Source organism: Erythrolamprus reginae, chromosome 3, assembly GCF_031021105.1.
Source record: "Erythrolamprus reginae isolate rEryReg1 chromosome 3, rEryReg1.hap1, whole genome shotgun sequence".
NCBI classification, from domain to species: Eukaryota; Metazoa; Chordata; class Lepidosauria; order Squamata; family Dipsadidae; genus Erythrolamprus; species Erythrolamprus reginae.
The window spans coordinates 200,759,190-200,770,160 of record NC_091952.1 but is presented as its reverse complement, the minus strand read 5'-3'; the positions used below and the strand labels follow the sequence as shown (position 1 = coordinate 200,770,160).

The following is a 10,971-nucleotide window of genomic DNA, read 5'->3' as shown; positions in this document are numbered from 1 at the left end:
TCTAATAAGATTGAAATACAAGTACACAGGTGTATGCACAATATTTTATACCTCCAGAAAGAAAATTATATATAAAAAAGAAACTGACAGTTGTTCATTTGTCTGACTTGAATATAATGCACATGTGATTTTCAAAAAAAAATGTGAAAAAAGTTAGGTACAAGAAAGAGTCTTTATTCACAGTGGAAGTTTCATTTATAAAGGTCTTATTATACAATTATGTCTGTAAATAGTTTCAAACTTCTTCCCTTTCTTTTTATCCTAGTAAACAGCAGGATCATTTTGTCTGAAAATCTTCGCCATAAAAGAAATCACAGTTACAATGAGCAGTCAAAAATAGATACATTGGCACAGAAATCTAGAAGCTGGTATGAAAAATAGTCAACTTACTCAGCTCAAACAATGGGGGTTTTTCTCCCCAAAGACTTGGCAATGGCATTTTGTTGTGAAATGGGCCTCCTTTGCTGTGATGCAACTATGAATTGAGAAACATAAAATAACGAGACAGCTCCAACTATGGGGCAAATTGCAATGATACGTGTATGCTGTTAATCAGCTTTATGCATGCAATGATTATTGCCCTCCCCCTGTTAGTAGGCAAATATACACGCCTCTTCCTCCCCTGCCCCCGCCTGTTGTCGTTCTTCCAGTGTTGTAAATTGCAGAGGCTATAAAAATATATTAGAGAAGGATAGGAAAGCAGAGGAAGTGATCTGAATGACAAATGAATTTGGATGGAGTTGGTGGCAACAGTTGCTTCTGAGACCAAGTGTCAGTGATAGCAAGAATAGAAAATGAAAATGGCTACATTAAAAGAGACCTTTAATATTTATTTATTTATTTATTATTTATTTATTATTTAGATTTGTATGCCGCCCCTCTCCGCAGACTCGGTGCGGCTCACAACAAGTGAAAAAACAATCTACAACAAATCTAAATTACTGTTTAAAAATATTTAAAAGACCCCATATTCTAAACACACATACATACAAACATACCATTCATAAATTGTATCTGCCCGGGGGAGATGTTTCAGTTCCCCCATGGCTGACGACACAGGTGGGTCTTAAGGAGTTTACGAAAGGCAAGGAGAGTAGGGGCAGTTCTAATCTCCAGAAGGAGTTGATTCCAGAGGGCCGGGGCCGCCACAGAGAAGGCTCTTCCCCTGGGGCCCGCCAACCGACATTGTTTAGTTGACGTGACCCGGAGAAGACCCACTCTGTGGGACCTATATATAAATGATATGTGCATTAAAGGACCAAATATAAAACAGACTGAGGAAGCTTTATTTCTTAGTTATTAGCAGCTTGAGAGATTTTGCAAACACCACTAGAACAGTCTGTTTCCAAATCTTGTTCCTGCATATTAAAGCCATCATGTTCCTTTCAATAAACCCAGAACAGTAGTAAGTAGGATTCCATGGCAAAAAAAAATACTAATTGGAGAAGAAACTCAACATGTTTTGGAGTTCCTAAATAAGAAGCTACTAAAAGCACAGCACTAAATGATTCCACAGAGGGGGGAAAATGAGCATCAGGGGGAGAAGGCTACTCAAAAGGCTTCGTTAAGACAAAAACTTTAAAAAGGCTCATAACAGAAAACGGAAGAGAACCAGATAACAAGGAAAAGTTCAGACTGGCCAGGTGTCCTGAACCTGTGGAGCTTTTGTAAGGAAAGCAAAAACATAGACTGAAAGATGCTAAGAATAACAAAAAAGACTTTTGACTTCCAAAGAAAAGAAAAAGAAAAGAAGCAGTATAGCAGCTGTGTCAGGATGGCTCCACTCAGAATTTAAGAAAATAAAACTCAGAGTCCATTTTAACTTCAAAAGTGAATTTTACTCAAATCAGAAATGGATGCAACAGAATCAAAGCTAAGTCTGAAGAAAAAGGCGCGATACTTGCCCATATCAAAGAATCTACCTTGTCCTCCCTTTGGGAAATAGCCAATCCCCATTGTCCATATTTGTCAGGTGGACACGTCTTCACCCTCGCGTCATACCTATGGAATGCAGCTTCTAACGGACTTTCTTCTCACCTCTTCTCAAAGGAATTAGAAACTCATCCTGGCCTTTGCCAGAGAAACAAATGTTATCAGGGCCCTCCAGAAGCTTCCCCTTCCAAATCCCCCATACCCTACTATTAAGCGGATGGAGACCACGAGGACATATAACGGCAGCAATGTTTATTGGAATACAACAGGTGAACCAAGGCGGCTTGACAGCCGATGACAGGATATTTATACTCATAACCAACTGACTAAATAACCAATCAGGTAACTGATAAAACCCCGCCTAAACAAGGCTTCCCAGTAAACAGCAACAACCAATCTTCCCAATAACCGGCAACAACCAATAGGAACATGGGAGGAGCTAGCCAATCACTAGATGGATACATAAGACCTACCACCTACCCCGTTACTTATGGCAGCTGAAGCATGATAGAGAGAAAGATGAAACATAGCGAGGCTGACAAGCTGCTTAGAGAAGATAGAGCTATTCAAATCTTATTACCTAAACAGAAATGTTTGAAGAACAGCATTAATGGGCAATATTGAACCTTGATTTAAAAATATCTATTCCTTTGGCTCAGTTTATAACTATTGAATTGTATCCTAATTTGCTTAAGGAACTTGCAGATGGTCTGACTGACTGCTTATGTATTATATTTAAATAAAACTGGACAATGATAATGTGCCGGATGACCGAAGGAGTCAATGTTTTTCCTATCTTCTGACCACTTCAGTGTGAAATTAATACCTGGGAATATCTTAGAGCAGTGATGGCAAACCTATGGCATGTGTGCCACAGGTGGCATGTCGACCCATATCTGATGGCACGCAAGGATGGCAGCTCCAGTGTACATATGCATGCTGGCCAGCTGATTTTTGGGCTTCTTTTTATCTTTTGCTCTCCTCAGGCTTCAGGCAAGCCTACTGAAGCCTAGGGACAGCGAAAAAGGGCAACAACAGGCCAACTGGAAGTTTGTTTCCATTTGGCTGTTTTTAACTGTCCCCAGGCTTCAGGAGCCTGGAGGCTTCAGTGAGGCCTGTGTGCATACTTGGAGGGGGCAGCATGGGTATTTGCCAGCATGCATGGATGGCAGCATGGGGGTTGTGTGCTTGAGGGGAGGGCATGGGTGTGGTCCAGAGTGCCGCACTGGAAGGAACCCACTGATGATGCAATTTTTGGCTATTTTTTTATGGTGCCTCCTGCCTGTCATTGTCTTAATGCTGTTGTGGTTAGCTCTGGCCCAGCTCCTGCCCCAAGGCATGTGGAGGTAGAGGTGGGGGAGACATCCACATGCCGCAGGCCTGTTTTGCTCCCAGTAGAATCTGACGACGAAGTCTCCTCTGACCAAGGAAGCGTGAGTGACAGGGAAGAGGGGAGTTTGGCAGACAGTCCAGGAGGAGATCAGTCATCTGTATCATCCCTGGATTCTGAACAAGAATTAATGACACATCCACGCATGTGTAGAGCGATGCATAGGAGACAACAACTGAAGGATTATTACAAGAGAAAATGAGGCCACCTGTGATTGGGTGGGGCTGTTGTAATTAGTGGTACAGATAAAAGTGCAGCCTGGTGTCTTAGCCTCATGGTAGTTTATCTGATTCATTGTTTCGTCAAGATCGTGGTTTTTGCTCTTCAGGATTGTGTATGTGGACTCTCTGGACTTTGGAATTGGACTCAATTTCCCAGTTATTGGGTGAGCAATTGTACTGCATTTAACCTGTGCCTTGTGTGTACCAGAAAATCCCTTTGACATTTAAAAAGGGAGCTGTTTCTGTTTTTCTGTTTATAAAAACTTTTGGGTTTTCCTTTTATTGTGTGGTGTGTGTCTTCCTGGACTAATTACCCTGTAATTACGGGTGGTTGAGACATGCCGGCAGAATAAATGCTGACCTATATTCTTCATCCGAAGCACAGTAGAAGCTCCTTCTCAGGAGATGCTGGGGAAAAATTGCATCATCAGTGGTTTCCTACCAGTACGGAACTCTGGATCGCACCAGTAGGAACCCACCACTGGTGTGAGCACATGCGCGTGTACATCCTTTTGGTACCTGAGCCAAAAAAGGTTTGCCATCATTGTCTTGCAGCTAAACAGAACCACTTCACTACCTCTTATAAACTTGGTTATAACTACCAAAAGCAATCCACGCTTACACCTACGCTGTTTCTAGACACTGGTTCTGGTTTCTTGTTTGGCCTCGGATGAGTTGTATAATTGAGGATTAGAAGTATACTCATACTAACTACTTCTGTATCAGCAAACAATCACTCTGAGCAGTTTTATATAGACATTAGACAACAGGGTTACATTTCTTAGGTGTAGGAATCTTTTTCAGCACAATGCTAAGCCTACACTCAAATTGGTGGTTTATATGACAGTAACAAATGCCAGTAGAACACACAGGAAAGACAAAGATGTCTAAATGTTTTAAAAGTGCTTAGCATTTTGTCATCAGCTTCTATCAAGTTTCTTTTGCCGCTATTACTCACCACTTAATGAGTTTTACTTCTACCTCAAGTCTGGTTCCAAGTTCATATCTCTTCCTTAAGAAGCAAAGTTGAAAATTATAAACATGCAACAAATAAAAGCTTGACTGTCTTTACTGGAAAATAAAACAATATATCAGGTTTAGCCATGGAGCTACCGTAGGTTGAACAAAGATCAGGAATCTGACTCAGACGATTTTTTCAATATTTCTAAAAACATGTTTGTTCTTGTGATTAACTTTAAATTCTAATTCTAAAGTTTGTTGATAAATTTATTCAAGGTGCAATTGTTTACATGAAGACAGGGGATATTAGTGGTTGCAAAAGCCAACTAATAAAATAGTTTGTACTATAAAATGGATATATATTTCAGTATTTTGCACAATATGCTAGATCTCAAAGAAGTTATATAACTGCACAACTTAGTTCATGTATAGACAAACAGACTCTCACACGTGAGCCAAAGAATATTTGAAGCATCTGCATTATGAAATAATGTTTTCTCCAGTATCTTTTTTTCTCTCAAATAGAATAAGCCATGCAATGTTCTATTATTAGCTCAGTGACATTTATTTATTGCTACTCTTCACACCAATCTCGTCTAATTAGGGAGACATGTAGAATTAAATGTATTTTGGAAGAACAGAGGAAGCATCTTTCACTGATGGTGGTGCTGCAGAGGTGTCAGAGCATTTTAGCAAACCAAGTTTCCAGTTCTTCACACTTTCTGCTCATTCATAGGCAGTTGTTCTATTCCCCTTTGCCTCTATTCCACAGCTGCTTTTGCTTGAACAACTGGGAATGCTTAGAAGAAGCTGTCAGATGGTAAAGACTGTGCGCCTGTTTATACACAGCAGCTCTCAGAACATTAGGTATAAGAAAAAGCACTGGTACAACTTCAAGAATGATGATTTTTGGTCCATAATGTTTCCTGTGCAACGAGTATTAGAAAATGATATTGCAGATTTCACCCTGCTCTACAGTATGTACGAACATTAAAATGTATGGTTTCCTCTTTTTTAATGCTATTCATAATATTGTTAGTAGTGTACACACAAAATATGATGGAATCTTGTTAAAACCAGAAGTAAATAAATAATTGCTCTTCTTGAAACATAGATTCAGAGATTAGTAACAGTGGAATGAGAAATACTTCATTCATTTTGGGCATTACTTTGTTTTCCCATTTCTTTGTGCATATTCAGTGCTTGATTATAAGAAAGATCCATGTGCTTTTTAATTTTTCCAAAATTTAATTTGCAGAGAAGGGATTAGAAACTATATTAAGAGATGCTGGATTAGAAGCAGAAAAGAGTGTTTCTTTTTTAAATGGGAGGAAGAAATATCGCCAAATCGCTGACATTAAATGCAAAGAATCTGCAAGCGCTCATAAGAAAACTCAAGAAGCAGTCAAAAAATGAAAATCTAAATGAAATCTAAAAAAATATTAAACAAATCAAATATAGCACAACACCTTTAAATCTGACAATGATAATATTAAAATGGTAGCTAGCTGCTGACTTTTAGTACCAACCAACCATTGTAAAGGAACAAGCAATCAGACATACACTGCAAGCCAGCATATGGTTGAAGAGACATGAAATCTTTGGAAATGATATTTGAACCAAGAAAGACACCTAATGATTCTTTCAAGTGGATTTCTTTATCATTCTAGACTTATAGATATAATCTTGAAGTACTGAAGTACCCTCCTATGCTTTGATAATCATAAAGTCCGACAACTATTAGAGAGAAGGCTCTCTTCATCTTGTATCTCTCACACCAACTATTGGAACTAAGCTGTCCCTCACTCTCCTGTAATATATCAGTATTGTGCAAGCAAATATATTTCTGTGATACAGCGGAAGCAAAAGTTGGACCTTAAAGAATAGAAAGACTACTGACACTTTTGAACTCTGGTATGGATAAAATTGTAAGAATATCATGGATACCTAAGAAAATAAGGACATGAACACTTGAATAAATCATCCAGATTTTTCACTTAAACTACCAATGACAGATTCAAATTGACATACTGTACTTTGAACACATTATATGAACACCTTGCTCTCTGGGAAAGAGTGTAATGTTGGGAAACATGGTAAGAGAGAGTAGAAGGGGAACAGCAGCAGCAGTAGGTAGATGACATGGTGAAAAAAGCATCACTGAAATACCTAAAGCTCCAGTTTAGAACAAACCACTATGGTAAAAATCTATCTATGTAAGTTCCAAGAGTTAACTCAAGCTTGATAGAGACTATATAGTGAGCTTCTATTAGCATGACAAAAGATTAGATATCACCAGTGCACCTAGGCTTCTTGTCTGTAGTAAAGAAGATTGGACCACACAGAAGAGCTCCAAAACAGAGTAGAGGTCTTCATATTTTGATAACTTCAGAAATTAGAATCAACAGCAGTTTATTAAAAACATGATGCAACTGCTAAAGGAATGTGAATCAGCTAATACCGATTCAAAATTGGGGTTCCATTTGAAAAATGGGTTGACATTCAAGTTATGTCATTTGAAAAAGGAAAGTCAGTTCCAATGAATAATTTGAATTGTGGATGCTAGCCTATGAGAAGAATATATGTCCATAAAAATCAGTATTATTTTTAACTGAATCAAAAATACCTGATTCAGTTTGATGTCTGATTCAACAATACAGTATTAAATTCAATAACTTCTGAGTGGTATATTTCAATAGAAGCTTTTCAGAGACTTCTAATTAGTGCTGCTCTTTTAACATTCAAAATGAAACAATTTGTCAGTTCTGGTGTCTCAGCTTCTTAGACTTCTGTTCAATTTTTGCATAATAAAGAATAATCAAGTATGAAGTTGTGAAATTAGGTAGACAGGCATTAACATGATTGAATGACTTTGTCACTTGTCTTTCTTCAATCCTGCCATTGTGGTTTTCCTGTTAACACTTTTGTTCATTTAGAGTTTCTTAGCTCTTAAAGGATAATTTAGTAATATTCCTGAATATCTCATTTCATGTCAGTAGAAAAACAGATAAAAGATTTTTTTAACAAAAAAATATGGTGTCACTGGGGAAATGAGTGAAAAGACAGAATGTGTCTAAATGGCAGCTATACACTGTCGTATTATTTTCACTGAGCATTATATATTTTTTGTAGCTTAAAAATCATACAGAGAATTCATTAGCTAATTAACAATATACTGCAATATCATTTTACTGATCTGAATCCGTCTGTGTAATCCAGAAACTTGATAATATTTCAAGAATTGTGAGATACACAAAGGGAAACTACAGAATGTTTTGCATATGTTTAAAATACACTTAATATTTCTTATTTAGAGTTATGAATAATTCATCCCCAAAATACAGCTGACTGACTGATGATGAAATGTATAAATATAACTCCTAGGAATAAAAATATACCAAAAATATCAGCTGTAAAGCCAGAAGGAAAATCTCCATCTTCTTCTTTAAAAAGCAACATAAAATAAATGCTGATTTGTCCTGGAAAAAGTGATAGAACAAGTTTGGCAATTAAATATATATGTTTCTTAGACTTTGATGTATTTTCCTGTTGGAATTATTTCAGAATCATGTGGAGCTTCTTCTGAACAGTTACATAAAACTCTAATTGTCTATCATGCTGCAGTCATTTCAGTAGAGCTCTATCTGAGCTGTAAATGCTGTATTATGCGTTTAGCTGAAGATAAGTTGCAGGCATTTTTGAGCAAAGATGTAGTTTCTATGTAAATCTATCTAGTAATAAAAACAAACGATAGGAGCTTTAAAAATATCATGTCTCTCCGTAACTCCCCCCAAAATGAATCTCATTTTAAAATATTTTATTGTTTCCATTTATCTCTACTTTCAGAAACTTTCTATCTAAATACAATATTTTACTGTTTAATGCAAAAAAAAAAAATCAATGGGAGAATTAGTGATGTTGTTTTATGTTTTCAAGGTGTCTTGATAATAGAATGTGAATCTTAGAAACCATAAGCTGAGATCTGTCTATATAAATAACTGTCTAACTGTGACAGTGATCTTGGAATCCTCGTGGACAATCACTTAAATATGAGCCAGCAGTGCTGCAGCTACCAAAAAAGCCGTCACAGTTCTAGGCCATGTCCCCCCTGACCCCACAAGATGAAACACAACCCTGATGCAGCCCTCAATGAAACCAAGTGTGATACTCCTGCTGTAGTATCTTTATTTATTTTATTTTATTGATTGATTGATTTTGTCCCATACACAATGAGGGTTTTACTGGGTATACACATAGTAAAATACCTGATGAAGGTTATAGAGGATATACTCATAGTAAAATATATCTAAGAAAGAATAGAAGTTATAGTAATAGAACATATCAATGAAAGAATAGAAGAAGAGATATAGGAAGAGAAGAAAGATATAGGAGATATAGGAGAGCAATAGGACAGGGGACGGAAGGCACTCTAGTGCACTTGTACTCGCCCCTTACTGACCTCTTAGGAATCTGGATAGGTCAACCGTAGATAATCTAAGGGTAAAGTGTTGGGGGTTTGGGATGACACTATGGAGTCCGGTAATGAATTCCACGCTTTGACAACTCGGTTGCTGAAGTAATATTTTTTACAGTCAAGTTTGGAGTGGTTAATATTAAGTTTAAATCTGTTGTGTGCTCTTGTGTTGGTGTGGTTGAAGCTGAAGTAGTCGCCGACAGGCAGGATGTTGCAGCATATGATCTTGTGGGCAATACTTAGATCTTATTTAAGGCGTCTTAGTTCTAGGCTATCTAGGCACAGGATTGAAAATCTAGTCTTGTAGGGTATTCTGTTTTGAGTGGGGGAGTGAAGGGCCCTTCTGGTGAAGTATCTTTGGACATTTTTAAGGGTGTTAATGTCTGAGATGCGATATGGGTTCCAAACGGATGAGCTATATTCGAGGATGGGTCTGGCGAAAGTTTTGTAAGCTTTGGTAAGTAGTGTAAGATTGCCAGAGCAGAAGCTACGTAGGATTAGGTTTACAACTCTTGAAGCCTTCTTGGTTATGTTGTTGCAGTGGGCTTTGGTACTTAAATCTTTTGTTATTAGTATACTGAGGTCTTTAACCGAGTGGGGGTTATCTGTGATAATTTGATTATTCAGTTTGTATTTGGAGTTCAGATTCTTTTTCCCAATGTGTAGGACAGAGCATTTGCTAGTTGAGATTTGGAGTTGCCATGTTTTAGACCACTCAGAAAGAGAGTTCAGGTCTTTTTGGAGAGTAGTTGTGTTATCGGTGGTGTGATGTTGATGTGGATATCATAGTAATTGAATGTATCCTTTTTCTCTCTTTTTAAATATAGGAAAGTCTTTTACAATCATTTGCCACTACAATTCTCTATAATTTTCTTAAAACACTATGCAATCCACCAAGATAGCCATGTTTCTATGAAAGTCAAATTGGGATCTCTTCCCATCATGGATATCACTGAGCAAGGCTCAGCAGTGTTCCTTTCTAATTCAAGATTTAGGTTTTCCCCTTTTTAAATAGGATTTAAAAATGTTTTATTTTATTTTGCAATTAAACCTATACTTGCCTTAACTGAATGACCCTTGGTGGCTTACACAATGTAACAACATTAACATATCTATTGTTTTCATTGTGTTAGCATTCCACCCTGGACTTATAATCCATGTTAGAATCCTAAACTTAGAAACAGAGTATATGTGGCAGTGGTAGTTATTCAGCCAATATAGTAGAGTATAAATATTATTTCCAATGTATACAATAGATTAATCAGTAAACAGTCAACTACATACATATCCAAGTCAAGCAATCATATACAAACCAGATATCAGAATATCAGCAATAGAGGATAGCAAGCATTAGCAAGACTAACAATAGCAACCACCAGAGAGCAACACATCTGACTCCCTTTCATGGCTAATTGCAGCCCTAGCCCTTAAAGTAACATTATACTAATTCCTCCAAACATACATTGCTGTTTAGTTCATACACTGAGAAACTCAACCGATGAAGTACATAGTACTGACACATTGCTGCTCTGAAGTTTTTTTTCAGCCCTAAGTCTTTGCAGGCTTGTTTTCATTGCTACTCCCGCTGAATTTTTTTTCCCAGTCCTCATCAGGGGATAAAATAATTTGCTGAAGCTGACCAGACTAAGGATGCTAGCCAGATGAATATCTGTTAGGCAGATTCCCCACACCCCTATTTTCCTCCCCCAAAATTAAGGTGCTTCTTATACTCCAGTACAGAATAAAAAATGTGATTGAGAGAGAAAAAGAAATAAGTCAGCTGTGAAAAACTCATTATTGCCATATCCAATGAGTTCCATTCACTGGAAAGGAATATAAATAGACCTTGATTTTCAGGCATGAGATACTTAAAAACCACCTTGCTTAGCAACAGAAATTCTGGTCTCAGTTGTGGTGGTCGGTCAAGGACTACCTGCAAATCATTCAACATGAATTGAAGTCACAAGCAAGAGATAACTACTTTAAATAGAAAT

The 10,971-nt window shown here is 37.4% G+C and overlaps 1 long non-coding RNA gene across 1 annotated transcript; it reads right to left on the bottom strand.

Annotated features, from left to right (window-relative positions):
- Positions 1-222: 222 nt before the first annotated feature.
- LOC139165905 (uncharacterized) lies at positions 223-10,343 on the bottom strand. Its single transcript, XR_011558836.1, has 4 exons — positions 10,291-10,343; positions 4,502-4,555; positions 391-475; positions 223-294 (listed from the first exon to the last, which is right to left on the bottom strand). It is a non-coding gene; the product is annotated as an uncharacterized lncRNA (long non-coding RNA).
- Between the last annotated feature and the right edge of the window lie 628 nt (positions 10,344-10,971).